The sequence below is a fragment of the Schistocerca cancellata genome, chromosome 9 (genome assembly GCF_023864275.1).
Source record: "Schistocerca cancellata isolate TAMUIC-IGC-003103 chromosome 9, iqSchCanc2.1, whole genome shotgun sequence".
NCBI classification, from domain to species: Eukaryota; Metazoa; Arthropoda; class Insecta; order Orthoptera; family Acrididae; genus Schistocerca; species Schistocerca cancellata.
This window is the reverse complement of record NC_064634.1, coordinates 159,290,308-159,302,545: the sequence shown is the minus strand read 5'-3', so window position 1 is coordinate 159,302,545 and position 12,238 is coordinate 159,290,308.

Here is a 12,238-nt window from a genome sequence, read left to right as displayed (position 1 = left end):
TAACTTGAAGCTTTTGCTTTCTGCGAAAAATTTTCATCAAATGAGGAATTGATAGTAGCAGTCAACGAGAATTTTGCAGAATTTGACAGACATATTTTTCTGCTGGGATGAAAACGCTGGAGGATTGTTGGACCAGATGTACAGCCCTCTAAGGAGACTATGTAGAAAAATAAGGTGTTGTTTTCGAAAGAAACATTTCTTCTCACTTTTTTACAAATTTACCAAACAACCCTCCTACTGGTACGTTCTGATCCTGTGTGGTTTTCATGATTAATGGTCTATGAAGAGCCTGAAAAGAAGAATTCTAACATTGAAAATAAGTTTTACCAAACCCAAGTTTTTAGAACGTATTTTTTTCGGAGAAGAAAAACAAAATATGGAGACTGCTCTTCTGCTTGCTTGTTCAAAATCTCTAATCGCACATCCGTGTGAGTCGGAAAAGTGTGACTCCAAGAGTTGGATGGCCACTGGTTTATTGCTCATTGGCCACTGGCGCATGCTGGTCTGCCATCGCTCCAATATCGCAATAAGGCGCAGCAGCCCGCCAGCTGGCGCACTGACGAACAAAGGCCAGCCCGAGTTTATCTTGGCCGACAATGGGAAGCGCCCCACAATGGCGCTTGGAATCACTAATACACTGGAACCAATTCTCCCTTCGATAAGCGCCGGGATTAAAATGAAATAATGACTGTGATACACTGGCAGCCAGTCTTCTGAACCGTTGAGCGGACGGAGGGAAGCTGGCGGCTGTTATAAGCCGAAAGTGTAACAATTGTGTTCCAATTCTGAAATGATTATTACGTAGCATGAAGAAGGGCCCGTTTTGCTATTTCAAACGTACCACACTGTTGAACGATTCCATAGGGAAAAACGTACATCAAGTATCTTCAGATTGTGAGTAGTTTGCACGAAAAAAAAAAATGACTGACTAAACCAGGACGTGTATGTCCTTCTTCAAGGGGTGTCCATCTGAAACGAAAGAACTAACAGAAAATCCCAGGAAATTCTGTCCATGTGTGAAATCAATTAACTGTACAACCCCTTCATCCAGCCTTTCATGAATTAGTCTAATGCTGAAACTGAAGACAAAAGCCAGAAAGAAAAAATGTTAAGTTCCGCATTTAAACATGATTTCAAAACTGAGGATATCACTATTCTAATGTTTAATCACTACACACAGCCATGAATGAGAGATACTGAAATAAATACCCCAATATAATTTGAGCTCTACACTTACAGGGAATCCCTTGCGCAACGAATACTCCCAAGTGACTGGAAAATACGAGTATCGCAGGTCATGAATGGACAGAATTACAGAGCAGATCGCTCACGCAGGACCTTAGTGTTTGCATTAAATGTGAAAAATGTGAAATTCCTGGAGGAAACAAATTTCTCTCAGAAAATCAGTATGGGTTAGGTGATAAACAATGATGGAAACGAAGTTGCTGTAGTAATGTGATATTCCTGGAGGAAAAGAAACTTCTCCCACAAAACCAGCATGGTTTAGGTGATAAACAATAATGGAAACGCAGTTCGCTGTATTCACATACGATTTCTTGCAAACGGTATAGATGAACACGTAGTCCGTCTTCTTACAGTTCCGAAAAGTATATGATTCAACTTTGTCTACTAATAACGAAGATAGTGATGACAAGGAGAATTTTGACAGCAATATGAATGACTCTTCGAATGTTCAACAGAATAAAAAATAAAAGAGTGTCTCTCAAGGAAGCGTAAAAGGACCTCTTCTTCTTCTTCTTCTTCTTCCTCTTCTTCTTCTTTTCGTATTGGACAGCTCAGGGTCACATTAATTCGAATCAGTTTCATATTTTCTTGTCCTTATACTTGTCCAATATTCTTTCCCCATAATACTTTGTAAGCTTCTTCGTTCTTCCGTCCCCTGGGTCTAATTTAGTCCTGCAAACGTATGATAGACTGAATTTACCGTCTCCTGTATATCAAGGCAATATTCTCCCTAAAATCTCTCATTTCACAAGTTCTACTCTCTTGAATACTCCAGTTCTTCCTAGGTCCAGAGTTTTTGGTAAGTATAAGATCTCAGAGCTGATCGTCGTCTGGTAACGTCTCAGTTTTGCATTGATCGAACGTTTCTTCCTATTGTAGAAGTTCATTGTAAGTTTGTATGATACATTCATTTTGTTTGGTCGTGCTCCCGTTGCTTCTTTATCTGTCAAGAACAGTTTCTATCCATTCTCCTACCCATTTAAATCTCTCCAACTTCTGAATTTTGTCAGCTTCTATTATCATCCAATTAGGAGCTGCCTTGACTTTTTTCATATAGTGTCTTTTTGACAGAGAATTGTAAGTCTGCCTTATCCACTTGTCTACGTAGTTCCGTGCTTTGGTTAAATGCCTCTTTTAATGGTTCCCACAGTATCATAATAACGTCTGCGAATGCCAGACAATCTGTCTGTATTCCTTTTATCTTGCACCCCAACCGTATTCAACCAAATCCTTTAATTTCTCGTCGCCATTCCCTGGTCACCTTACCCAGTACACAGTGAAGCAGCGAAAGGGGAGAGTCCGTCACCCTAGCTGACTCCGGTTTTGATCTTGAAGATCTCTGAAAACTTTTCTCTGAACTTGCCTCAAAGCTTGTGTTGCTTGAGGTCTGCCGAATAAGTTCACTGGATTTTCCAACCAAACTCACCACCTACGACCTTTTCTGTCCTCAAGAAACATACAAGCTTTATTAGATACCGTAGTATCAAATTGTTTCCTGACGATACTCTTATCTACGAGGAAGTTTCGTCATTGTACGATTATAGGGGAATTCGGAACGACTTAAATCATGTGGAGCTGCGAGCAATGAGGATGGGACACTACCTAGGTAGTTTGCACGTATGGGAATTTGGGTTGGAAAGGAAGTGTTCTCGGATAGCCGAAGTTGTTAAGGTGACCATTCGCCAATAAGCGGGGAAATCCGGGCCGTCAAGGGGGATATAATTATATGTGTGGTGTCTGCCCGAAAGACCACACGCCACACATAAAAATAATTTTTTTTCATTTTTTCTGTCCAACTTACATCAGCTGCAGATCGAACGTGGGCATTGTTTCATCAGCTATTCATTCACGCAACTTTACAGTTTCACAGTTAAATTAGCCGTAACAGTCGATGACATTTAATATTCGATTATCATTTTAATTTTCATTATTCACAATCATAGCAGTTATTGTAATACTTGAAGTACCTCAAGTATACAGCATACATTTTCCCCTAGCAAACATGGAAAAAAAGACGGTCAAAAAGAAATTCTAATTCTAAGTGCATCTCAAGTCTTGCCGGACTCGTTAATGCCGCGACGTTGCGATGGAGCTGCATAGAGTTGCAGATAGTACCTACATATAGCAGTGAATGTACCTGCAAAATAATATCATTGTTCAACAAATGGTTCAGGAGATAAAGCACACATCGGTTCTGACTTTTACATCAGTCTACGGGTGAATAACGAGAAACTAATAAAACCAACATAACTAGGGTTTTGCTCCTTCGACCATAAAGGTTTTACGCGCTTAACGTAAAAAATTAACCCAGCTTACAGTAAAATATTTAACACATTAACTCATTTGTAATCAGATGTTTGAAATTGTTTTATATAGAAGAGTTCGATTTTAAGGAACTGTGGGTGGGGGACATATTTTACAAGATTTATAACTAGCAACCTTTTATTTTTCTGTGTTGTGGAAATCTGGTGTATTATTATCAATTTGTGAATGAAAACGATACTGCTACAGTGTAATAAATTGATGTCTGCATCAAACGTGACTGTCTCTTTTTCACTACGACTGCAACCTGTAAAACGAAGGAGGTCATTACGTATGGTCATTACGTTGAATAACGTCGGGGAATGAAATAGGTGGTAGTCTTTGTTGGTTGATATAAAAGTTATAATTCCAGTTTTCTTTTTATCTCGGAACTCGACGTCCAACAGCACCACACTCGACCCGCTACCCCACCCCGCGCAAGAGTGCATGTGTGCGTGTGTGTGTGTGTGTGTGTGTGTGTGTGTGTGTGTGTGTGTCTGTGTGTGTGTGTGTGCGTGTGGGGGGGAGAGGGGGGTGACATTTAAATCTACAATGGGAAGCCCCATTTTTATACTTCAAATTATGATTCTAGGCATACCACTTGTCTGAAGCATTTTCTTCGTTTCGCCACAGATGGCGCTGTAACCGGAAGTAAAGGAATGGGTACATAATCGTAATTTACGATATGCTACTCAATGATCCTTGAATATCCAATGGCACGTGGAACTCAATCTCCATGCTGCGAGGGCAGGACAGTCCAGTATTTCAAAACTTCCAATTTGAATCGCCATTCGCAACGTTGCATTCCCTCGACATATCGAACAGGGGACAACTCGACGCGTCACTGTGGCAATGGCTCGAGGCGAACGCGGCTCTATTTTTCCAACTAGAGCATGTGTTCACACGTAATACCGCCAACTTCAATACATTTCGTGATCCCCTTTTGAAATAACCGTACACTGAACGGAAGCATATCTGCGGGAATGTCAGCGCAGGCGTTTCAGATGTATTTACGGCCTGTTGGCACTTGTTGGTATGCCGTGTCTTTTAAATATTCCCGCCGGCCGGTGTGGCCGTGCGGTTCTAAGCGCGTCAGTTTGGAACCGCGTGTCCGCTACGGTCGCAGGTTCGAATCCTGCCTCGGGCATGGATGTGTGTGATGTCCTTAGGTTAGTTAGGTTTAAGTAGTTCTAAGTTCTAGGGGGCTGATGACCTCAGTAGTTAAGTCCCATAGTGCTCAGAGCCATTTGAACCATTAACTATTCCCACAGAAAAAAATCTGGCGACGACAAATCCAGCCATGTCGGATCCGGTGATGTCAAATTCGGCCATGTCAAATCTGGCCATATCAAATCCGGCGACATAGAGGGCCAATTAATAGGGCCACCCCTGCCGATCCACCGACCTGTAGTACCTCCCGTGCGACTACGCAATGGCTGGACAACCGTCATGCTGAAACCACATACGTTGTCAAACGTCCAGGGTAAAAACCTGCAGTGGTACCGGTAATACCTGTTCCAAAAACATTCGATATTTGCGTCCATTCAACATGCCGGTGATAAAAAACGTATCAATGAACTTGTTCCCCATGATGCCACACCATAAGGTAACCGACCAAGGAGTTGACGGTCATCTTGCCGTAACCAGATCGGAATATCTACACTCCAGTAATGCATGTTATGCCGGTCTACACTACATTGGTTTGTGAATATAGACCAATCGGAAAATAGTATCTCTGCAAAGAACGTGGGGGTCGTCTGCATTTGTTGACGTGTCCATTCACAAAACTGTGGTGTCATCGCCAGACACCACACTTGCTAGGTGGTAGCCTTTAAATCAGCCGCGATCCGTTAGTATACGTCGGACCCGCGTGTCGCCACTATCAGTGATTACAGACCGAGCGCCGCCACACGGCAGGTCTAGTCTAGAGAGACTCCCTAGCACTCGCCCCAGTTGTACAGCCGACTTGGCTAGCGATGGTTCACTGACTACATACTCTCTCATTTGCAGAGACGACAGTAGCATAGCATTCAGCTACGTCATTTGCTACGACCTAGCAAGCGCCATATTCAGTTACTATTCTGAACAGATAATATTGTGACTCATGTACCGTCAAGAGCGACGTTCATCATTAATGGGTTAAAGTTAAGTATGAAACTAATTACGTCCGCTTTCTGAATTCTAATTCCTTGACACGTTCCAGATCTCACGTCAGTATAGTTCTTCCCTCCTCACGCCAGCCTGCGTGAGCTAAAACGCGTGCATTTCGGCCTCCTCTAGTAACACGGTGTTGGCTCTTCTGCCAACACAACAAAAACACTACTCTGTTACGGAAATCGGCGTCATAAAGCTCTTGATGCAATGACACGTGGAACGGATGATACGTATGACAATTCAGTTATGTGACAATACTACCTACGGACATATCGAAATCGCAGTGCAATTGCCGGGTGCTTACCCGTAGGTTGTGGTGCACTGCCGCTAATACACTATTTCATTAGCTTCTCCTGTAAAACACGTCCGCAGCTCGTGGTCGCGTTTTCGCTTCCCGAGCACGGGGTCCCGGGTTCGATTCCCGGCGGGGTCAGGGATTTTCACCTGCCTCGAAATGACTGGATGTTTGTGTTGTCCTCATCATTTCAACATAATTCATGAAAGTGGCGATATTGGGCTGAGCAAAGGTTGGGAATTTGTACGGGCGCTGATAACCGCGTAGTTGAGCGCCCCACACACCAAACATCATCACTATAATCCAGTAAAAAGTTTGCTTCTTTATTTTTGCCGATCTGTACGCCGCCATCAGACATAAAGGCGTTCAGAATTTTGTAAAAGACCAAAGGAGAGCTAGCTGCCGGCGGAAGTGGCCGTGCGGTTCTAGGCGCTGCAGTCTGGAAGCGCGAGACAGCTACGGTCGCAGGTTCGAATCCTGCCTCGGGCATGGATGTGTGTGATGTCCTTCGGTTAGTTAAGTTTAATTTGTTGTAAGTTCTAGGGGACTAATGACCTCAGAAGTTGAGTCCCATAGTGCTCAGAGCCATTTGAACCATTTTTGAGAGTTAGCTTCCTTTGGAAAACGCTCGGCATAAAAGGCAACAGCAACCTCAAACATTTCTCCTACATTCTCTGTATGTCAGGATCACTTCAATGTTTTCTGCTGTTGCAACATTCATAATCCACTTGCACGTCTGTTCTCCAAATGGTAGGTAGGTCTGCAGGCAATAAGCACTGCGCAAATATTGTAATGTTCAGAGCCGCTATCTGTTCTACGTCTGCACGATACGTGAGCTCTTGTCGCAGTGTACTGCCTGTTATGGTCCGCTTAATTCGCTACACGGCCACGGTGGCGCGTAGAGTAGTCTCCTGTTCGGTATATCGGAGGAATACAACGTTGGGAATGGGGTTTACAATTAGAAGTTAAATTCTGCTTTGTCCTATCCTCGCAGCACACAGGTGGGTCCCATGTGCCACTGGATATTCAAGGGCCATTGAGTAGTATGTCGTAAATTTCTACTATATATATATATGAAGAAGAATATTTGCTGATGACATGGTCCTTCTAGCCACAGGGGAAGAAGAATTACAGGATTTGGTGGACACCATTGCAACTAACGGAAAAAATATGGAATGAAAATTAACACAAATAAAACAAAAGTATTGGCACTAGGAGGAAATAACGAAATAAAAATAATGCGAATGGAGAAACACTAGAACAGGTGCAAAATTTTAAGTATCTTGGAAGCAGGATAGACACCGACTGGAAGTGCACCACAGAAATTAAAACAAGGATAGCAATGGCAAAAGAGGCGTTTTATAAGAAAAGGAGAATCTTCTGCAGCGGTCTGGACAGAGAACTCATAAAATGTCTTGTATGGAGTGTTCTTCTATATGGCGCTGAAACATGGACTATGAGGAAAATAGACAGAGAAAGGCTGGAGGCTTTTGAGATCTGGACATGGCGGAAAATGGAAATAATAAGTTAGATGGACAGAGTAAAAAATGAAGAGGTACTGACAAGGGAACTTCCCCATCGCACCCCCCTCAGATTCAGTTATAAGTTGGCACAGTGGATAGGCCTTGAAAAACGGAACACAGATCAATCGAGAAAACAGGAAGAAGTTATGTGGATCTATGAAAAAAATAAGCAAAATATACAAATTGAGTAGTGCATGCAAAACATAGGCAACATCAATGAGAATGTGAGTTGAGGAGCGCCGTGGTCCTGTGGTTAGTGTGTGCAGCTGCGGAACGAGAGGTCGTTGGTTCAAGTCTTCCCTCGAGTTGAAAGTTTAATTTTTTATTTTCAGACAATTATTATCTGTCCATCCGTAATCTTTTCATCACTGATTTGGGAGTGATTATCACATCCACAAGAAAACCTAAATCGAGCAAGGTAGAAGAATCTTTTTACCCATTCGCCAAGTTACAAGTTATGTGGGTCGACAACATATTCCTGTCATGTGACGCACATGCCGTCACCAGTGTCGTATAGAATATATCAGACGTGTTTACCTGTGGAGAAATCGTTTGACCTATGACCTTGCGATCAAATGTTTTCGGTTCCCATTGGAGAGACACGTCCTTTCGTCTACTAATCGCACGGTTTTGCGGTGCGGTCGCAAAACACAGACACTAAACTTATTACAGTGAACAGAGACGTCAATGAACGAACGGACAGATCATAACTTTGCGAAAATAAAATTTTCATTCGAGGGAAGACTTGAACCAAGGACCTCTCGCTCAACAAGTGCTCACGCTAACCACGGGACCATTTTTTTTGTCTCAAAATAAAAAATTAAACATTTCACTCGAGGGAAGACTTGAACCAAGGACCTTTCGTTTTTTTTTGTTTTTTTTTATGTCCGGGACTCGAACCCGGGATTTCCTGCATACATGGCAGACGCTCTAGCCATCTTTTTTTTTTTTTTAATAATTGGCGGAAAAAAAAGTTCCCGAGGAGGAATCGAACCCGAGACCTGTGGCGTAAGAAACCCAACCACTAACCATTTTTTTTATTTTTAAGTTCTTTTTTTTTTTTCAAAAGAAAACAAAGACTCCAATTATACTGGTTTCTCCTTCCAGTAAACAAAAAAGAGTCTCCTTCGTCTTGTTGGCGAAGAAGCAATCTTTTGGAACAAAAAAATTTGTTTCTCAAAGCCAAAATCAAATTTCTTTTTCCTTTAAGAACAAATTATGAGGAATAAATAAGGAAAAGTGTTTTTTTTTTAAATTAAAGTCGTCGTGCGACTTGTAGTTAAAGTCCAGTTCCTACAGGAGCTCCTGAAGTGTATCCGCCTACAGCATGCCAGCACGTCCAAACGTGTCTTCTCATGGCGTAGGCGTGGGTTCTGGGTAACAGATCTATTCAGTTCGGTTCGGTTTATACAGTATTCAGCTCCTCAGGGCTTGGACGTTCCAGCTACTAGGTGCGTCATCGAAAGTGCTCCGTAAGAAATTGGAAAAATATTGTTTATAGCGTGGGTTGCGTATCAGTGTCGTTCGTTGAGATAAATGGCTCTGAGCACTATGGAACTTAACATCTATGGTCATCAGTCCCCTAGAACGTAGAACTACTTAAACCTAACTAACCTAAGGACATCACACAACACCCAGTCATCACGAGGCAGAGAAAATCCCTGACCCCGCCGAAAATCGAACCCGGGAACCCGGGCGCAGGAAGCGAGAACGCTGCCGCACGACCACGAGCTGCGGACCGTTGAGATAAGTCCAATATCCTAGCGTAGACTTGTCGCCAGAAATAAAAAGATAGCGGATCGTGTGGCCACAGATCCAATTCACAGAGTGAGTTTTGGCGGAGGGGTAGAAAGTCTCATCGGGGTACAAAAGCATGTGGACGTCGATCTGAGCCGGTGTCTGGCGAGTAAGAAACGCCAAAATTGGCCGCGCAAGTGTCCAGATGTCGAACGCTGTGCCACAGCGGAACCGGTAGAGCCGCCGAAGTGGCCGTGCGGTTAAAGGCGCTGCAGTCTGGAACCGCAGGACCGCTACGGTCGCAGGTTCGAATCCTGCCTCGGGCATGGATGTTTGTGATGTCCTTAGGTTAGTTAGGTTTAACTAGTTCTAAGTTCTAGGGGACTAATGACCTCAGCAGTTGAGTCCCATAGTGCTCAGAGCCATTTGAACCATTTTGAACCGGTAGACATCCGTGTCATCCACTCCACAGTGGGTGCAGAGGGATGAATCGGCGAGATGGATGCGGTGCAGACGATCTCGGTTAACTTGTTTGCCATTCACGGCGATGTACCACGCTGATTGAACGTCTGATTCAAGAAAACGCGCATGGATCGCCTTCCATATGTGTCGCCACACGTACTGTGGATATTTACGTTCGATGGGGTTGGACGGGCGGCACTGTTGTAAGAATTCGGAGACTGTTTTCGTGAGGGACAAACGTGTAAGTGGTAAGGACCGGTAGATATAACTGAACTCCAGGAAAAATCGTTGGATATAATAAAAGGGGGTTGGAATGGTCGATACCAGTGCTGGGGCGGACAAGGAGGCCGGTGCAAAGTTGTGAAGCAGGAGGCTAGTAAGGCTCTGCGGGCAACGATGCCAAAGTTTTAGTTGGGAGCTGACGTATAGTGCCTTGACACGAGTAGGCACGTGGATGAGTCCCACCCCGCCATGATCTCGTGGCAGTGCAAGGGATTCATACTGCACCTTGAATAACATCCCCGAGCTGACGAAGGAGCCGAAAGCCATCAACAGTCGTCGCGCCAGGAGGTTTGGGACTGGTAGTACTTGAGCCACGTGTGGTATACGGGAAGCATGATACATGTGCACGTATTGCGCGCGTTGGATAACGTCGAGAGCTCGTAGCCGGTGATCTGCGAGATTTGCTCTGATTGTCCGTAGCAAGCGTCTACCATTGATAGTCGCTGAGCGGCGCAGGTCTGCTGTGAAATCAAGACCAAGACACCGTATGGTGGCGGCGACACTAAGGGGAGCAGCGCATCTCTCCAGCAAGCCCTCACCAATGAGCAGGACCTTGGATTTTGACACGTTGAGGCAGCTCCCCGACGCTTCGCCGTAAGTCGCCACCCATGTCAGTGCTGCTCGTACTTCATCTTCACTGCGCAGATATAGTACTATGTCGTCTGCGTAGGCTGTACAAGAAAAACGGTGGCCTTGCACAGCCATGCCTTCCAAACGTTGGCGCATGCCCTGGAGCAGGGGTTCCAAGGCGAAAGCATACAAAATCGTGGAAAGAGGGCAGCCTTGTCGTACAGATCGTGCGATGACCAGGAACGGTGTAAGGCGACCATTGTACATGATTTTTGAGGTTTCACTACTCAACAGGCGCATAACCACTGTGACAATACCGCCAGGAAAACCCATATGCTGAAGAACTGTCCGTAAATAGAAGTGGTCAACACGGTCGAAAGCATGGCTAAAGTCCAGTGAAGCCAAGGCGCCAGGGAGACGCTGATGATGTGCTAATGCTATCATGTCTCTGTAACGGCAAAGGACCGTACGGATGTTGTTGTCGCCTCCTAGGGAAGTCTGGTCGCAGGATGTGACGTAACGTGCGACCTTCTTGAGTCGCGATGCCAGTAGCCGTGTGAATATTTTCATGTCGCTGTTGAGCAAAGTAATTGGTCGATAGTCCTGGACCCTCGATAACCCGCGCGGTTTATGTACGTGAAGGCGCCCTTCCACATCAGTGAGGACTTGGATCAGAGCTCGTCGTCGTCGTCGTTGTCTTTCCTGAAGGAGATGGTACATCGACGGACGTTCTTGAGGGATTCGATTAGAAGCTCGAAAACGGACTACAGTGCCTTCCAAGTTACGCCGCATGATCAAAGAGATCTGCGCCTTCGTGCGATGGACCATCGACTGCCGGGCTGGCGAGAAAGGCATCGTCGTACAGTCACGTAGAATGGTGTAGTAGAAGTGCAGTGTATTAGTTTGCCACCCCTTTAATTCCTTCCCATAACTCATCAGAGTCTTCCTGAGGGTCGGCTTTGCACAGGAGAGCCACCATGATAAGGTGGAGTCATAGACTTCTCGACGATGGTGGCAGCGTGCCCACGCTTCTTCGACCATACGGCGACAGTCTGAGGAGGTCAGGTGAGCGACATTGAGTTTCCACAGACCACGACTATGCCACACTTGCTGTCGGGCGAGAGTGACGTCACAGAGATACGCATCATGGTCTGAAAAGGCCAAGGGCCAGACTTCCGCATGACGTGTGCCATCAGCAAGGGAGCGGGTAACGTAGATGCGATCTATGCGGCTTGGCGAGTGAGAGGTGTAGAATGTATAGCCCGGTTGAATTCCGTGGAGCTTCTTCCATGTGTCAACAAGTCGTAGACGGTCGATGACCAGTGAGAGAGATGCACGAGGGGAATGTCGCAGGAGTTGGTCCGCGGGCTCTTGTGTCGAGTTAAAATCCCCACCGAGTACCAAATCGTCCTGCGGACCGGTGAAGAGGGGTGTGACGCTTTCGGCAAAAAAAGTTTGTCGGTCATGACGGCGGCCAGTGCCGGACGGAGCGTAGATATTAATAATACGCACGCCGAACAGTGTGAGGGCCATACCTCGCGCAGTGGGGAGGTAGATGACGTCCTCTGCAGGGAGTCCGTCGCGTAGCAGAATGGCGACGCCGCTACCGGTATCGGATGCGGGTGGGAACTAGGAAGTCAGCCACAAACACCTCTTGTAAGAGTGCTAT